Source organism: Diabrotica virgifera, chromosome 2 (assembly GCF_917563875.1).
Source record: "Diabrotica virgifera virgifera chromosome 2, PGI_DIABVI_V3a".
NCBI classification, from domain to species: Eukaryota; Metazoa; Arthropoda; class Insecta; order Coleoptera; family Chrysomelidae; genus Diabrotica; species Diabrotica virgifera.
In genome coordinates, this window is record NC_065444.1 from 78,073,167 (window position 1) to 78,093,380 (window position 20,214).

Sequence of the window (20,214 nt, forward strand, 5' to 3'; positions counted from 1 at the left end):
CAAAATAGTTTGCAAGGAAAAATAGCAGGTAAACGCAGTCCATGACAAAGAAGGACTTCAGGGTTGAAGAAATTGCGATATTTATATGGTATTGCTACAAGCATATACAGTAAATAAAATTAAGATAGCTATGACGGTAACCAACGTTCTGAAAGGACATGGTACATGAAAAACAAGATTTGAGCAGTAATAAATTAATAATAAAATTCATTTATTCAGTGTAAGCGTCAAACATTCATTTAGTTCGCTCTTTTCGTTAAACAACGACTAAATTTAAATTATTAACAATATAAACACACATGGCTCATAAACCAAACAAATAATTACTAATTCAATACCTATTTCGTGTCTACGGTGGCCGGCTGCCATTGTTGTGCAGCGCGCAGGCTGGAAAAGCGAGGAGGAAACGAGCTGAAAATGCTGAAAAGGCTGAAAAGGCCGAAACGGAATCCGTGATGACGGGGCTCGGGGCGGAAACGTTGCTAGGCAACATTTAGTACAAGATACTGCTACGAACATGGCGGCCGGGATCAATAAGTCAAGTCCTTGGAGAGTTAATAGCAAACAACGCATGGGGAGGATGTTGCTAAATATAAGCTTAGGATCGTCTGGTTTGCTCGTAGAATATTATATCAAAATTGGCATGACTAAATAATACACCATATTTTATTCAAGCTTTAACGGATATATATTATGTCTGGGCAAGATCTAAGCTATGAACTAGTGCAAAATATAGACAAATTGCGGACAAGAAAATAAAGATTTGTAATGAAAATCACTCCTTAAAAAGTAATGTGCGACAAAAGCAACGTAAATAAAGTTTGTTGTTTTAAATATATTTACGAATATATAAAGAATACTTTTTTTCATTCTTATCTAGGAATTAAGTATTTTTGTCTGTTGAACATCACTGTACTACAGCTGTTAAATGGTCTCGACCTTCTCAAGCTTTCTGCGGTTCTGCGCCATTCTGGTCTGTTACTTACTTAGATTTTCTAGTTGTCAACATTGATCTTCTCAGCATCCTGTGTTACTCCGTCTATCAATCTCAGCTTTGGTCTGCTCCGTCTTCATATTCTCTTCTTATTCCGTTTTCATATATTTTGCTTAGCACGTTTCTTTCAAAAATCGATAGAGAGGATTCATCTGTTTTAGTTAGCGTCCATGTGCCTGATCCATATATGTGAGAACGGGGACTATTAGTGTTATACAGGGTGTCCAGAAACTCTACCGACAAATGAAGACAGACGATTCCTCAGATACCTAATTTTAAGACAATTTAACCCAATTCACCTAGTCCGAAAATGCTTCCTAAGGGAGCTAGAGCACTTTGATGATGGCGTCTCGTCTAATAATTAGTTTTCCTTAAATGCCTCCAGAACGCTTATTATTCTAGTTAGAAAAACGAAAATTGGTACGCATATTTATCTTCCAGAGATAAATCGATTCCATCCATTGCGAATTTCTAGTACCGGTATAGGCGCCCGTTTTGGGTAGGGCAACGGTTATTTTATCGCATAACTTTTTTGTCTTTAACTTTTAAGCATTTTTGACTTTTGATTATTAAATTCTCAGGTATCCTAGTACTAAAAAGTGCCATTGTCTTAAGTCGGTACGACACACCGTTTTCTAGAAAAATCGATTTTAAGATTTTTCGTTTTTTGAATTTGAAAAAAATTAAAATAAATTTTCAAAAAAATGGTGTATTTTACCAACTTAAATCAAGAGTAACTTTTAATATTAGAATACCTCATAATTTAATAATCTAGTGTCAAAAATGTTTAAAAAATAAAGACAAAAAGTTATGCGATAAAATAACAGTTGACCTACCCAAAACGGACGCATATGACCGGTAGTAGAGATTCGCAATTAATGAAATTTATGCATCTCTGGAATATAAATAAATGTACCATTTTCGTTTTTATAAATAGTTTTTTTTAATATTTTACAAATTCACAAAACGAAAAATTTTCAAATCGATTTTTCTAGAAAACGTATCCTATCGACTTAAAGCAAGACTACCTTTTAGGACTAGAATACCTTACAATTTAATAATTAAAAATGCTTAAAAATTATATACAAAAAAGTTATGCGATAAAATAACAATTGCCCTACCAAAAACGGACACCTATGACCGGTACTACCAATTCGCAATGGATGGAATCGACTTATCTCTGGAAGGTAAATGTGCGTACTAATTTTCGATTTTCTAAATAGAAGCGTTCTGAAGGTATTTAAGAAAACTAATTACAAAATGCCATCTTCAAATAGCTCTAGCTCCCTTAGGAAGCATTTTCGGACTAGGTGAATTGGGTTAAATTGTCTTAAAATTATCTAAAGATCTGTCTTCGTTTGTCGGTAGAGTTTCAGTACACCCTGTACACAGGCGCGGATACGGGGGGGGGGGGTCAACGGGTCCATGGACCCCCTATTGCATTTAGTTTGTAAGTATTTTTTTATTATTTATTATTATTTTCTGTTCACTCTAAACTTTAAGCCATCAGTACAACACTAAACTACACAACAACCGCTTCCAAAGAAGTGAAAGAAGCCATAAAATCTAATAAAACACCCTTCTCTAAAAAATAATCTGCAGGCGCATTTGTTTGGGTACCGGTGGAACCATAAACAACGGAAATATTTTTCTCAATTCAAAGAATAACAAAAATGATATTTTAAAATGCAAATACACTACACTGGGTATAAACCTTATCTCATGAAAAGTCACGTTTCAAATTTGCGATACAATAAAGATATAAAAATTTGTATTTTACCAGATAATCCATGCGTACCTACCCATTGATGGTAGAAAGGTTAATCTTTATGGTACAGAATGACCAGTGAGATTAATAGTCGTGAATTGTCTATCAATCCTTTTGATACCGTAGGTATCTGGGATTATATAGTGTATTTTATCCTTAGAGTAAATGTGAGTACGACCAGTGAGATTAATAGTCGTGAATTGTCTATCAATCCTTTTGATACCGTAGGTGTCTGGGATTATATAGTGTATTTTATCCTTAGAGTAAATGTGAGTCGTTTGGCTAAATCTGGAAAATATAATATTTGACTACTTGAGGTAAGTCTGCCCCCCCCCCCCTATTATGAATTTCTAGATCCGCGCCTGTCTGTATACACAGTATACAGTCTTATATGAGTTCTTTAAGACAGACGTTTTTACGTCGATAGACCATGATAACATCTATTTGCAATTATGATACACCTATTTATTTCTCCTAATGTAGTATAGGCCTGTTTGCCTAAGTTTGCCTAAAAAAAAGTTTATTAATTGCAAGCTGAAAATTTGTAAATAGCTTAACGGTGTCTAGTCGGACAAACTTTGATTTACGGGAACACTGGAACAGGGGAAGTTTTAATTGTGGAACAGGTTACAGGTTTCGAACGTCAGACAACGAAAACGTCCCATGTATTTTGTCAGACAGAACTTCCAATTGATTTGTTACCCTTTCATTAAACTCTCATGGAAAAATCAGACTGCTATTTACCACCAATATAAATCCTGTCATTTGACATGTTCTACGTGTTGGACTTGCCCAACATGCCCAACATATTTGCCCAACATATTTAAAATGCCCAACATATTTGTCATCGTAAAATATTTTTGCATGTAATATGTATTATATAAAGTTTGCTATTGAATAAACTTAAAAACAACCTGCTAGTTTTCATAATCATAAACTTCAGGATGACACGTTCCACAATTAAAATCACGTTCCACAATTAAAACTTCCCCTGTTTCAGTGTTCCCATACATCAAAGTTTGTCCGACTAGACACCGTTAAGCTATTAACAAATTATCAGCTTGCTATTAATCAACTTTTTTTTGGTACGCCGGATCCAGGTCTAGTATTATTGGTGTTAGCCGATGTTTCTAGGTCATTGACATTGGTCTTGTCTAGGCCTTGGTCATTGACAATTATATCAGCGTCAACATTTCCAGTTCTCGTGTTTGTGATAGTTGGCATAAATTTGGTTCTATTTTGATTCTTTTTAAATGAAAGTGTTTCTGAAAGTAGCAGGATTAACACAATCCAAAAAGAGATAACATTAATAAACCTAAATCACTTCAATTACCCAATGAGAAGATTACGGACCCAGATAAGGAAGCTGTAGAGCATCTTTTGATGGGGTAATCTAGGTGTAACCCTAGATTCCAAAGTCGATTGGAGTACATAACAATATAATCAACAGGACTAAGTGACTCTTCTGGAACTGCAGACAAGTTGTAGATAAAATCCGGGATTAAAACAAAAGAGAATCTGTTTATTATACTCATCAGTGATATACCTACAGTTACTTAGAGTTCAGTACTTTGATGGAAAAAGACAGCTTTGCAATCTATTTCGGTAGCATTTATGACCATTCCCATCCTGAGATTTAAAGCAAACAAAACGCGGAGGACCAATTGTGTATTGAATAGCCACACAATTACTGTTTGTACACCAGAACTAATTTTCACTGAGAAGATTAACACAATTATACGATCTAAGTAACAAAAGTCCCAAATATTAATCGAGACTTCATATGGTTCACAGATGGATCTAAAACTGACTATACTAAATTTACAATCAAGATGCAGTAGAAATAAACAAACCAAGACACGTTAAATGCTACCAGGAGCACTCCCGAATCATAATTTACAATGTATAAACTTTAGAAATCATGATTTGGGATTTACAATGTATATACATTGTAAATTATGATTCAGGAGTGCTCCTAGTAGCATTTAGCGTGTCTTGGTTTGTTTATTTCTACTGCATCTTGATTGTAAATTTAGTAAAGGTCCGTAGTCTTTGTAGTCCGATCAACAGCAATTTTCTCGTGGAATTTTGAGAACCAAGTCGATTTCCTTGAAAATTTGGATTTAGGTAGTAATTATACCTTTTTCAAAATCTACCTTATGCCAAACTGCTCTTTTGCCCTGGGGGTGACCACAACCCCATCTAGGGGATGAACATTTTTTAATCAAGATAACTATGGAAATCTATAGAGTGACCAATTCTGAGTAAATTTTGTTCTATGTATAATTTTTTTTTAAATTGACACTTTCCAAGTTATTTACGATTGAAACTATGCATTTTTCATTTAAAAAAACTTACGTTTTATAACCGTTTTTCATGAATAACTTTTTCATAAAAAAAAATTTAATTTAATAAAAAAAATCATTAAAAGCAAAATTGTAGCTAATAAAAAACAAAGAGATTCGCGTCTGAAAGACCTATGTAAACCCAATAACGACTGAGTTATTGCTCTTTAAAGGATGGTTATTTTCGAAGAACATCCAAATGGAGAACCTTTAATCTCAAATAACTCGAATGTGGTGCAATGTTTTGGGAAAACGTAAGAGATATCTTTTAAAGTCCATTAAAATACCTTTCAAATAAGTTTTAACAAAAGTTTTTTGCATTAGAACTGACTGACTTATGACGAAAATAAAGTGGCTGTCTGCTTTTTTCTTTTTGAAATGTAACAATTAAACACTAGTCGTTACAATCCTAATGAAATGAATAGCTTCCCACTTGAAATTAACTTTATTTAGGTATAATTGATACGATCCATGTGATTTGACTGGTTTGAAATGCTTAGTTTAGAAAAAATAGTTGATTAAATCAAAAATGATAGTTTTAAATTAAAAAAAAGTGCATTTTTCTTAAATAAATCTAAAAGCCAAGCGGCTTTTTTGTCAGTAAAGAATTGTCAGAAATATCACCTCAACAACCTGGCAAAAGCTAATAAAGTGTCTTTAATAGGGGTGCATGGGAATGAACGAGCAGATTTGTTGGTAAAACAAGGCTCGAGAGAAAATATTCATAAGTGGCTGATCAGTAATCATCGAAAGAAGTGAAGTGAAGAGCCACTTCAGGGTAAATCCAAACTAAGAAAATAATTAAAAATATTGACAAAAAACTATCGTATAGTCTGATGAACCTCAATAAACGAGAGATTAAAACGTTCACTGAAATGGTGACTGAACATTGTCGTTTAAGAAATCACCTATACGTACTAGGTAAGATGAATGAACCATGGTGCAGAAAATGCGAAATGGAAGAAGAGACTGCCATAGATTACTCAGGTCATTGCAATGTGTTAGGTGATGTGAAGCAGGAATTCACTGGTCAACTTAAGATTGAACCAGAATTGATTCTAAAACTACCAATCTATAATCATTAGAAAGGGTATAAAACACCATATTTTACAAAAGATTGAACAACCAGATCTACAAGCAGTCTCCATTGAAATAGAAGATTGGATCGGACCAATCTCGATAGCTGATGTATACTGCCCCCCAAATTATAGAGCTAACAAAAGTCTTTAAGTAATCTCTTTAACCAACTTGGTAACCGTTTCCTGGCAGGTGGAGACTATAACGCCAAACATACTAGTTGGGGTTCAAGACTGTGCGCTCCTGGAAGAGGCAGGGTACTACATCAAATCATATCAGAACAACACTTGGACCATTTGTCTACGTATCAGCCTACATACTGGCCATCCGACCCGCAGAAAGTTCCCGACTGTTTAGATTTCTTTGTTACAAAAGGTTTCTCAAGGGGATATCTAAGTATCGAATCAAATTTTAATATAGAGTCTGATCATACTCCTGTAGTAGCAACTGTCATTCAGGAATTAAAGAAAAAGAGCCTCTGCCCAAGTTGCACAATTACAAAACCAACTGGCAAGCTTTCAGAGAAAGGGTTGAAGCAAATATTGAACTAAACGTATCACTAAAGTCACCAGAATAACTAGAAAAAGAAATCCAAAATTACACAACAACGATTCAGGAAGCTGCATGGAAATCAACACCTCCACCAACAAAAGCAAAACAAAAAATTAATTGTCCAATAAATGTCAAAGAAAAAATAATTGAAAAAAGGTATCTGAGTAGAACTTGGAAGCAAAGTAGACATCCAGATGACAAGTTAATGCTCAATAGAGCAGCACGACAATTGAAGGAACTACTAAAACAACTAAAAAATAACAGCGTTCAAGAATACCTAGAAAATTTAACGCCGTCAGATGCCAGCGATTATGCGCTATGGAAGGCTACAAAAAAAAATTAAAAAAGCAACATCGTCATATCCCACCAATTAGAAAATCCAATGGAACATGGGCCATAACAAACAATGAAAAGGCAGAAACTTTCGGCGAATACCTAGAAGAAGTTTTCAAACCTATACCAGCTGCTGCAACAAATAACGATCAAGAAATCTACAATTTCCTACAGAACCAAACCCCGACAGGAGAAAACAAACTACACGTTTCACCCAAAGAAGTTCAGAACATAATCAACAATAATCTAATAAAAAAGAAAGCACCTGGCTATGACTTAATCACAGGTGAGGTAATTAAAAATCTACCTGCCAAAGCAATTAAAATGCTAACTCAATTGTGTAATTCGGTACTAAGGCTAAAACACTTTCCAATCCAATGGAAAATTGCAGAAATTATCCTTATACAAAAATCAGGAAAACCTCCAAATGAGCCCACTTCATATCGACCAATTAGTTTAATGCCAGTAATGTCTGTCTCAGATCATGGAAAAAATAATAGAAAAAAGACTTCTACAAATACTAACAGACAGAAATATGATACCCCACCACCAATTTGGCTTTAGGAAAGAGCATGGTACCGTCGAACAAGTTCACAGAGTGGTCAACGTTATAAATAAAACATTTGAAAAAAAAGTTACTGTTCAGCAGCATTCCTCGATGTTAGCCAGGCTTTTGATAAAGTTTGGCATCAAGGACTGTTGTATAAACTGAAAAAGAACTTACCAGAGGAACTATATACACTCCTTAAGTCGTATTTATCAGAAAGATACTTTCGAGTGAAGTTTGAGTCAGCCTATACAAAACTATATCCCATCAGATCAGGGGTACCGCAAGGAAGCGTTCTGGGACCACAACTGTATCTGATTTACACAGCCGACTTACCCACAAATCGTGATACAACGACCACCACCTTTGCAGACGATAGTGCAATTCTAGCAGTACACAAAAATCCCGCCGAAGCTGCTGCAAAACTCCAGAGAGTATTAAATCAAATAAACACATGGGCACAAAATTGGAGAATTAAATTAAATGAACAAAAATCAAACCATATTGTTTTTACAAAATGTCACGGTGAATCACCTACAGTAACAATAAATAATAAGGTAATTCCCTCAGTTACCTCTGTAAAATATCTGGGCATGCACTTGGATAGGGGAGTAACCTGGAGAACCCATATGTGGAACAAACGGAAACAACTGTGCATAAAATTTAGTAAGCATTATTGGTTTCTAGGGCGTAAGTCTAAGCTCACGACAAGAAATAAACTGCTAGTGTACAACACAATATTCAAATCAGTCTGGGCATATGGTCTGCAGCTCTGGGAAACAGCATCCAAGTCGAATGTATCCATAATTGAGAGATTCCAGTCCAAGGTGTTACGTTCAATAATCGATGCTCCGTGGTTTGTTACAACAGGGATATTTACAATGATCTGGAAACGAAAACCGTCAGTGAAGTGATAGTGGAGTTAAGTGCAAAATACATCGTACGTCTTGAAAGCCACGCGAATGTGCTTGCAATTAATTTGTTAGACAACAGTCAGGAAACAAAACGGTTAAAGAGACAGACACCATTAGATTTACCGCACAGACATTAATATTGCTACAGTAGCTAAGTTAATATATGTAATACAGTAATTTAATATTATCTCTATAGAGATGTGTGGCGCTGGTGACAATATCTTTATCTCATTATTTCTCAGATAAAATGTGCCTATTGTTATATGTTATAACAGATTGCCTAATAAACATAAAAAAACTACCAATATGGAAACTGTTCGCCTTTTTTGAGGCCGCAGGACCTCAATGGAAAAAATAAGATATTGTGTGTAGTTTTATTTTAACTGTAAGCTCGCTACAATAAGGTACAGAGATCTCACGACCAAATGGCAGAGATTGACGAATCTCGTCTGAGCTAAGAAAAATAAGATTATTAAAAAGTTTAACTAGAGCACTGATGTGCTCTTCTAGTATCAATTTTAAGAGTTTAGCTAGGATGTTGTCTGGTCCAGTTGCTTTTTTGGGTTTGACTGTATTATTGCTTGAAGCACTTCAGTTTTTAAAATTTCATTTACATTCAAAACTTGATTTACATTAGTCTGTATTTTTGGCCTGTCACCTTGGTCAATTCAGTTATATAGTTACTCCATGTTTCAAGTATTTCTCGTTCATCATCGTCAATGATAACTTTTCCTTTTCCTTACCTGCATTATTTATTAGAGTATTCGTGTTTTTCTTATTAAACATGCCAGCAAATTCACGAACTTTCTTATAAACTTACGTGCATAGAAATCGGCCCACTTAAAAATTTGGTCATTTTTGATGTCTCATATTTCCTAAACCTGTTGGCCGTTTTAAGTGATTTTTTGAACATACTATAGCCTGATTCTTTAACAATACCACTGTAATAATATTGTCGCTAAACTGGTAAATTTTCATTGTATATCGGGTGTACCAATCAAACTGTGTTTTTTACTCAAAGTTCGCATCACCCTGTGGAATATTCTAGCGTTTATAAAGTACTGAAATTAAAACCCAACTATAGCCTCAGGTTTACTTAACATTTTGTTTTTTTATTCATTCGTTTATGTTGGATAATAAAAAAGTTAGAAACTTTAACAACTAGACATGTTCTTCATCAATACACGGTGTTTCTAAAGAAGTGCGACACATTTTAAGGAGTAATTCTGCATGAAAAAAAAATTACAGTTTGCTTTATCAAATGTCCGCAAATGTTTCGTTTCTGAGATACGGGATGTTGAATTTTTTTACAAACTGACGATTTATTTATTGCCTTAAAACCAGTCGAGATATGCAAATGAAATTTGGTCGGTTTTTAAGAGATAGTTATTGCAGATTTTTTGACATAAAATTAAGAATTTTATATTCACCATTAGCGTGCATACGGGTAATATGATCGGTCATATTACCCGTATGCACGCTAATGGTGAATATTAAATTCTTAATTGTATATCAAAAATGTGCAATAACTACGTCTTAAAACCCACCAAATTTCATTGGCATATCTCGACCGGTTTTAAAACAATAAAATAAATCATCAGTTTGTAAGAAAAAATTCAACATCCCGTATCTCGGAAACGAAACATTTGCAAACATACGTTTATAAAGCAAACTGTCATTATTTTTTCATGCAGAATTACCCCTCAAAGGTTGTCGTACTTATTTAGAAATACCGTGTATTGATGAAGAACATGTTTAGATGTTTAAGTACCAAACTTTTTAATTATCCAATATAAACGAATGGATCAAAAAACAGAATGTTAAGTAAACCTGAGGCTATACTCGGGTTTTAATTTCAGTATTTTATAAATGCTAGAATATTCCACAGGGTGGTGCGAACTTAAAAAAACACAGTTTGATTGGTACACCCGGTATACAATGAAAATTTATCTGTTTAGCAACTATATTATCACAGTGGTATTGATAAAGAATCAGGCTATAACATGTTCAAAAAATCACTTAAATCGGCTAACAGGTTTAGGAAATATGAGACATAAAATATGACCAAATTTTTAAGTGGGCCGATTTCTATGCACGTTAGTTTATATATTGAACATGTCATGCTTCTCTCCTAATTCTTCAATTTCCAAACATCTATCCATCCATTCACTTTTTTTGTGTTTTATTTTATTGTATTTTATGTGTTATTTCTCTTTGTTTTCTTCTGTATTAGTCTGTGTTGTCCCAGTATTATTTTCTTTATTCAATAAGGTCTAGTATTTCTTTTATCATCCACTGTTGTTCCTTGAATATATTAATTACACTATGTTCTCCTATTTTCTTGATCATATATGTTCATAAAATAATTTCCATATGTTCTTAATATTTATCGTTCTTGTCATTTCTTTCATGTAATTGTTTAAATCATTTTCGTGTATACTTTTGTTGATATCTAAAATTTTAAAATTATTTTGCTTATGATTTTTCTTTATTGGTTTTAGTCTAACTCTTGTATCGGTGACTAAAGAGTAGTGACTAGATCCAATATATCTGCTCCACGGTGTGTAGTAACTCTACTGATGGAGTTCCCAAATCCTTTGTTGATAAGAATGTTTTTAAGACGTAGTAGGTATGTAAAAAACAATTCAGTTTGAGTTACTGCTCCTCTGTTCATGGGTTTGTTAGCCTTTGAGATTCTTTCATTTTCATTACTGACATCCGTAGAGCATACGAAGAGAGTTCTGGAATTGTTAAACCAGTGCATCAACTTAATCTCCGTCGAGCCAATCGGCATCTCACGATGATGTTTCATTGCAGCGCACAATTCAGAGAAGCTCATTTGCTTCTGAGGGATGAGAGAATATGCAGAGAGAGAACAAAAGAGACTGATGTAACAGAAAGAGTCACAAAGGTAAAATATGATAAAAATTCAAGAATAATAAGACAAAATATGGAAAGAGAAAATAATAAAAGGGAGACCTGGTATTGAAATAAGAATCAGAGAAAGGTCCATAACGGAATGCCACGATGATCTAAAAAATACAGAAGGCAAAAAGCGGCTGAGAAGAGCAAACAAGAAACAGGAATGGAAACAGTTAAGGCCATGTTTCCTTTTGAAAATTCCACCCCTTTGAAAAAACAAATATTCAGAAGAAATGTATTATTTCTAATTCGTTATATGAAAGTAACCAATTCTTTACAGTAATTCTTTTCTGTTCAATTATTTCCCCTTTTTAATTCATCCTTATTGAAAAGTTTTCACCACGAAAAGTGTAGTTCGGTGTATTCACATGACTAACCAAAATGTTTTATTCAAAACCTCTTTTCCCCCAAAACGCTTAAAAATCAGAATAGCTTTTTGGAAAACGACACAAGTATTTTCATGAACGTTCAACGGGGAGTGCTATGCATTTTTTATGGTGTTATTGGTAATAGCCATTATGGACATTTCATGCAACCCTCTGCAATTCCAATAGGGGTTGATTGATGGAAAACCAATTACGGAACAACATCTCATGCATTTTAACGTGAACGTAAAAGGTTACAGACTGAAAAGGGATTCAGATATAATTTATTTGACGTTTGGTACTACGTACTACTACTATACATACTAGAATATTATTATCTTCAGATTATTATATAAAAATATTAAGAATAAAGGTGAGGCGCTTGTTCAGTGTTATGTATACAGGGTGAGGCATTAGTGCGAGGAAGTCCAGTTACTCGTTTGTCGTAAGAGATAAGAAAAAAAAGTTATTAGTGCAGTAACTGAAGGTTTTCACCTCCGATTGCGTTGAAGCTTCATCGATTTTCATGAAAATTGGTGAGTAGTTAGAGGATACCTCAAGGAACAAAGGTGACATGATTCCAACTTGCGCTTTTACCCTGGGGCTGGATGCCACCCCTTCCCGGGGATGAAAATTATTTTGTTAAAAATAATACAACTAATCGATAGAGGGACAAATTATAAGCAAAATTTGTTATATAAAGTTAATAATATAAATCAATACTTTTTGAGTTATTACAGATCAAAGATTTTATTTTTTCGTAAAAAATGCATGTTTTAATGCAGTTTTTCACGTGTAACTGAAAAAATATAAGCTTTAAAAAAAAGTTATAATTACCAAAATTGAAGATAATAAAAAATTTAATAAACTCCTCATTTGAAGAACTAAACTAATGTTAAATCAAAGTGAGTTATGGGTAATTTAATGTATATTTTTTTCGACGAGTACTCAAATCTAAGTATTCAATCTTAAATAACGGGAAAAATATGCATTTTATAAAATATACCTTCAAAACACTTGTCAAAGTACTTTGGAATACCTATTAAATCAGCTCCAGTAGAAGTTAATAGCATTAAAATTACGCAAGTTATGATGAAAATAAGAGAACCCTCTTGAATTTTTTAGGAAAAAGTGAAAAATTAAACATACGCCATTTCCACAAAAATTAAAATTTATAGTAATCCTTACTATAATTTCTTTATATTAGCATAAGTAATGATTTCAACAATTTTGACCGGTTTAGAATGCATATTTTTGAAAAAATGTTATAATTTAAAAAAATTAGAATTTTTAAAATTATCGTAATTTTCATTTCTTTTGATAATAACTCCAAAAATACTCAATATGCGTAAAAAATTATATATAACCAAATTTTAGTTTTTTCTGCATTGAATGTTTTACCAGTATTAATATTATTAATATTTCTTTAGGGTAAAAAGTAACCGAGATAGAAACGTTGAAAATTTAAATTTTGCTGCTAGAACCATGTAACCGGGGCTATTTAACCTCTTATTTTTAAAGAAGTAAAGGGTTTTTAAGATTAAATTCAACGCAATTTAATAGCCCTTGGAATTAAGTTTCAAATACTTTTCAGGTCACGTTGATATCGTAAAAACTAACGGAGTTATTTAAAAAAACACAATAACATTTTCTGGAAAAATTTTTAAAAGATAAATTTTGAAAAATTTTTGGAGCATAAATTTTAATGCAATCAAATTGTTCGGGGGCTCAGTTGATAGATAATTATAAGTACTTTGACAAATGTTTAATAAGTTTATGTTATAAAATGCATAATTTTCCCGTTATTTAAGCTTGAATACTTAAATTTGGTTACTCGCCGAAAAAAATATACATTCAATTACCTATAACTCAATTTTAGTTAAAACTAGAAGGTTTTTCTAGTAAGAAGTTTATTTTTTTTTACTAGCTTCAATTTCGATAATAATAAATTTTTTGTTAAGTTTTTGAGTTATTTATCAAAAATCGATTAAAAACATGCATTTTTCTCACGAAAAATTAAAATCTTTGATCTTTAATAACTCAAAAAGTTTTGATTTATTTTAATAACCTTATATGATAAATTTTGCTTATAATTTATCCCTCTATTCTATTGAAGTATGGGGTTATTTTTAAGAAAATCATTTTCACCCCCGGGAAGGGGTAGAATTCACCCCCAGGGTAAAAGCGCAAGTTGGCAACATGTCACCTTTGTTCCTTGAGACATTCTCTAACCACTCACTAAGTTTCATGCAAATCGATGGAGGTTCAACGAAATCGGAGGTAATAGTTCATATATACCCACCTTCAGTGACTGCACTATATTTAGGTAAACGTTGCACATACATAGATTTCAAAGATTTAGGCGGCCAAAATTATTTTTGGGGTAATTTTGGTTCTACGTTCAATTAAATTAAAGGAAAAGTATATATTTTTTACAACAAACATATTTTATCATGTTAAAAAAAAACAGTATAGTTACAAAACACAAATGAATGAAAACTCGAATTAACAATAAAAAAATATATTAATAATCATTATCTTCCAGTTCAGACGCCTCCACTGACTCTGTGTTTGGGTCAGCAGGTAATAAAAGTTCAATCGTTTCAGATAGAAATGCTTTGCGTGAAGGTTTTTTTATTTGTCTCGAGCAACTAATGAAGGGATCTGAACTCAATAAAAGTCTATAATATATATCTAAGTTACACTCTTCCCTAGAAAACTTTCTTGCAAAATTTAACCGGTATGATCGGAAATGCTTGTTCCGGGCTTCTGCAGCTTCTTCTGATAGCTGTCCTATTGGAAGTAGCGAACTTTTTATGATTTGGCTTCCATGTATCAATAGCTTGTGCATGGTTGGCGTCATTGGGTGCCAACCATACAGTTCCACGTACAATTTTGCTGTTTCGTACGCATACGTATCATATTTTTCAGCATCTATTTTGTGACCACTTGAAATAGTTTCTAAAATAACCTTGAATCTGTAAATCAGATCAAAGCTAATACCTGTAATGTCTGAAGCCAATTCTGGGTTTTCAAAAAATCTGCGGCTTGTGTTGCCATCATTGGTGTTGCCAAAGTTGGCCTTTGGCATGTCAACGAGTAGTCCGGTTTCATTCCGAAACCTCTCCTGAATTTCCGACTTCTTTTGAGCTTCTAATGCCTTTTCTTCTTCACTTTTTCTTTCCCTGTATTTTTTAACAGGTAGTTTATATGCAAGGTGTATAATACTTTCAAAAATACGAATCCGCGCGTGTAATATTGACAAACCAAATTCTAAAGCTTGAGTGTTTACAGTATTTTTCATTGACAAATCATTAAACTTCTTCGAGGTAGCTCCACAAATGTAGCACTGCGATGTTGACTTTGTGTCTGTGGCTGCGTTGCACACCTTACCGTCAATCATACTCATTTTGAGTTGGTGCCCGAACGAAAACTCTTCTTCATTTAACGTAACAACTGTATAATTCAGTTGTTTAATAGACTCCTGCACATATTTTATTTCTTCTTTAGTTACATCCGTTGTTTCTTTCACAAATCTAAATCGAATTGGCCGGCGGCAAAACTTTGACGAAGAAGGGGTTGGATTTTGCCATATAATTTTACTGCCGTTTTTTCGCGTTGGAGCACAGATAGAACTATAATTTATATTTTCAAATATACAGGTCCACCTGTATTGACTTCTTCTTCTTCTACGGCACTAGAAATTGAGCTTTGGCCTCCTTAATTTTTTGCCTCCACCCTTGCTTGTCTGTGGCTGCTCTTCTCCATACACGGACTCCTATAAGGGCTTGTGCGTCGCTGTTTACTGTGTCTTCCCAGCGCTTTCTTGGCTTTCTAACCGGTCCCTTTCCCTGCATTCTGGCATTCAGTGGTCTTTTTGGTAGCCTATCCTCTCCCATTCTTATCACATGTCCGGCCCATTGCAATCTTTGTATTCTAATGAAGTCTGACAGGGGTGTTTCCTTATAAAGTTGATAAAGCTACCGGTATTGACAGGGTGACACAAACTTATGTTTTATGAATGGAACACCCTGTATACTTTTTCATTTTTGGATTCTACTCCATGTCATCTTTCTTAAAATATATGGTTTTGTAATATTATACGAAGTAGTTTATGTTCAAACGAACATGTTCAAAATAATTTCTATTTATGTTCAAACGATTTTTATTATAGCCTACTATGCTTATATGTACATTATTAATTATTAATATAGCGAAATTTAATTTTAGTACATATACAGGGTTGGTCGATACTCGGAATGAGTATTTACTGAGTTTTGTTAAATGGAACACCCTGCATTTTAGTATTGTAATGAAATGATATTTAACGGTACTTTTTTATTTCTTAAGCATTATCTCTACCTAAGTGCTTTAATTTGTGAGTTATTCGTGATTTTTTCAGCCAAACATTAATTGCAACAAAAATTACGGAAATTTTATTAGATTGCCATGGAAATATTCAATCAAAAATAATTTTTCGAAAAAAAAATAGATATTAATCTAAACTGATGCTTAATTTATTTATATTGGATATATCAAAATAGCTGCTATTATGTAAGGTTTTTGGTGCGTAAATGTTAATAAAAAGATACAATATTTTACCTAGTTAGTTGGTTATGACACTAAATTTGCTTAAACACTTGACTTTATACTATTTTAATAGTTCCAGCTGCTTTGTTACCATTACTAATATAAATTTTTCTAATGAGAAACTGATTACTATGGTTTTTGTGCTAGAACTGTATAACAAAAATGTACTACTAGCAATAAGAATTTATCATCAGCAATTCCCCGATAGACGACAACCAAGAAGAGAGACTTTTGAAAGTTTGAAAGTTTACTAGAACGATTCCAACGGATTGAAGACTTGAAGATTATAGCGTTGTATAGGTAACTGCACGCTGCACGCCGGGGTGCATCTAAACATTCCGTATATGCATTTGGAACCTAGGAGATTTCTATTGGTTCGTTGCAGCACGCGGTCATATTTTAACCAATAGGCGGCGAGGTTCTAAACGCATATACGGAATGTTATTCGGTGCCAAATCCATATACGGAATGTTAAATATTCGTACACCGAAAAGTTTTTATTAGAGTCTGTTAAAAGGAGATTAATTTTAAAATACTTGTTACTGTATTATTAAATAAAAATAAAACAAATATAGTATTAAGAATGTTATTTGGTGCGAAATTCATATACGGTATGTTAAATATTCGTAGAACAAAAAGACGACTTTTATTAAAGCCAATTAAAATGAGATTGGTTTTTAATAATATATTATGCAACGAGCATTTAATAATGGTCATTATGAAGCGAGTATAAGGGATACAAAACGAGCCGCCTAGCGGCAAGTTTCGTATAGCGTACGAGCTTCATAATGATAATTAAATGCAAGTTGTATACACGATTTTTTCTATGATCATTCACAAAAAAGTATATTCAAATTTATTAATTTTGTAATTCAAACAAATTAAGTAATTTGTCAGTCTGACAGTTTGTTTACATATTCAGAACTGTCAAAGAGTATGTATTTGAATCGCCATTGGTTACTGCGCGTGTGCCACCTTTATCGCGAATGTCATATCGCGATTCTATTGGTTAAAAATCTGTATCATATTGAAAATCTGTATCATAATGAAGTTCATTATGATACTGGTAGTGACATCATAATTGATATATTATAGTATGAGAATAGAATAGTATATTACTTTATGAGGCGGAGAAGCATGACTTTTCTTGACGCGCCCGATATTACGCGCCGAACGAAGTGAGGCGCGTAATAGAGGGCAAGTCAAGAAAAGTCGCTTCTTTGCCGAATAAAGTATACTATTTTTTCTTTAAACGTAGCAATTTTCAACCATAAATAGTACAATTCATACGCTATTTTTACTCGAAATTAACTGTGACAACTATCAAAGTCGTCTAGATATTAGAAATTAAAATAATTAAGTCGTCGGTGGGATTTGCGTGGTGGTTTAGTTACAGTTGTTTGACAGTTGTTTGATAATGCTCAAAAAATTTTAAACCCTCATGATTCGCCAACATCGGGAATGATTGCTGGAAGTTGTGCTCGACCATCAGTATCATCAACAATTACCAATGCGTATCAAGAGTCGGGAACATTTTTGCACGGTTTCAATTTTGAAAATGCCTCATTAACTAATTGTACTTTTAATATTACTATAAATAAAAATGATGTTTAATTGTTGTTAATGACATTTGTATTGTTGCTTTGTGACATGTTTCATATTGTTGCCATAACAACATTTTTCCCTCCGCCGTAAAGAAATGGGAAAAAAAACTGCTGCCGGCGGAGACATCAAACTTTGACAGGATCAAGTTAGATAAGTAATGTCATCATTATTTGACGTTTGAAGAAAAAAATTATTGTTAATGTTTTATTAAAGATCCACAAGGAAAAAGGTTTTCCTGTAGTTGGCTGTATACCATATAATACAAAAAACGAATAAAGTCCTTTATAAAAAGTCTATATTTAAAATCCCTAAAAAGGGCTACATCACAGAACTAGTTTTCGATTTGTTGACCAATCATCAGTGCTTTCCTAAAATGAATATAACCTGATAAAATGATGCAAAGGTTTTAAAAATTTGACTACGTTTAAAAAAAGTTGTAGGTTGTACTCACGTGACCTTACCATGCTAACCACCAAAATATAATATTACAAATCTTATTTACATATATTACATAATTACAAATATTTTGGTGGTTAGCATGTAAGATCACGTGAGTATACCTAACGTACAACTTTTTTTAACCGTAGTCAAAATTTTAAAACCTTTGCACCATTTTATAAGGTTATATTCATTTTAGGAAAGCACTGATGATGATTGGTCAACCAATCGAAAACTAGTTCTGTGATGTAGCCCTTTTTAGGGATTTTAAATATAGACCTTTTATAAAGGACTTTATTCGTTTTTTTGTATTAGGTAGGTATATGGTATACAGCCAACTACAGGAAAACCTTTTTCCTCATGGATCTTTAATAATACATTAACAATAATTTTTCTATTCTCATACTATAATATATCAATTATGATATCACTACCTGTATCATAATGAACTTTATGATGATACAGATTTTAAATAAGATACAGATTTTTAACCAATAGAATCGCGATATAACATTAGCGATAAAGGTGGCACACGCGCAGTGACCAATGGCGAGTCAAATATATACGCTTTGACAGTTCTCAATATGTAAACAAACTGTCAGACTGACAAACTACTTAATTTGTTTGCGTTACAAAATTAATAAATTTGAATATATTTTTGTTGTGAATGATCATAGAAAAAATCGTGTATACAACTTGCATTTAATTATCATTATGAAGCTCGTACTCTAAACGAAACTCGCCGCTAGGCGGCTCGTTTCGTATCCCTTATACTCGCTTCATAATGACCATTATTAAATGCTCGTTGCGTAATATATTATTAAAAAACAAGTCTCATTTTAACTGGCTTTAATAAAAATCGTCTTTTTATTCTACGAATATTTAACATACCTTATATATGAATTTCGCACCAAATAACATTCCAAATACTATAATTGTTTTATTTTTGTTTCATTAAACAGTAACAAGTATTTTAAAATCAATCTCTTTTTAAGAGACTCTAATAAAAACTTATCTTTTTCAGTGTACGAATATTTAACATTCCGTATATGAATTTGGCACCGAATAACATTCCGTATATGCGTTTGGAACCTCGCCGCCTATTGGTTAAAATATAACCGCGTGCCGCAACGAACCAATAGAAAACTCCTAGGTTCCAAATACATATACGGAATGTTTAGATGCCGCCGGGGTTTATGCTGGTTGGGTCAGAGAGAGCAGCATATTTTATGTGCCTCCTGATGCGAGACTAATAAGTTTCGAAACCGGTAGAGGTGCTAGCTGCACTCTCTGATTGAATTAGAATATGATGCGGCTGTAGTTTCGTGTTACAACGAAATTGAAAATGGTTATTTATTTTTGATTTACATGTTTACTCTGATTGGAGTACGAAGGAAAACATTCTCGTTGGAACTTTACCGCGCTGAGCAGATGGGACGTGAATTATAAATTGTAAAATTTCCTCATCTTCTTTAGTCTCCGCATCCGTCATGGCTTGCAAATTGTAGAATCCTCGGAGCTGTAACCAGAGAAGGTTCCCATTGTTTTTAATCTGGTGGGATGTAGAGTAATATTTTTGGTATTATTTTATGTGCTATTAGATTGAAAACTTAGTCTTTTGCTAGCAGTTGCCGCTAGGGCATCCCTGCCATTTCGTTCGTTGCAATCCGTAACTGCACGCCGGGGTTTGTCCTGGTTGGGTCAGAGAGAGCAGCATATGTGCCTCCTGATGAGAGACTAATAAGTTTTGAAACCGGTAGAGGT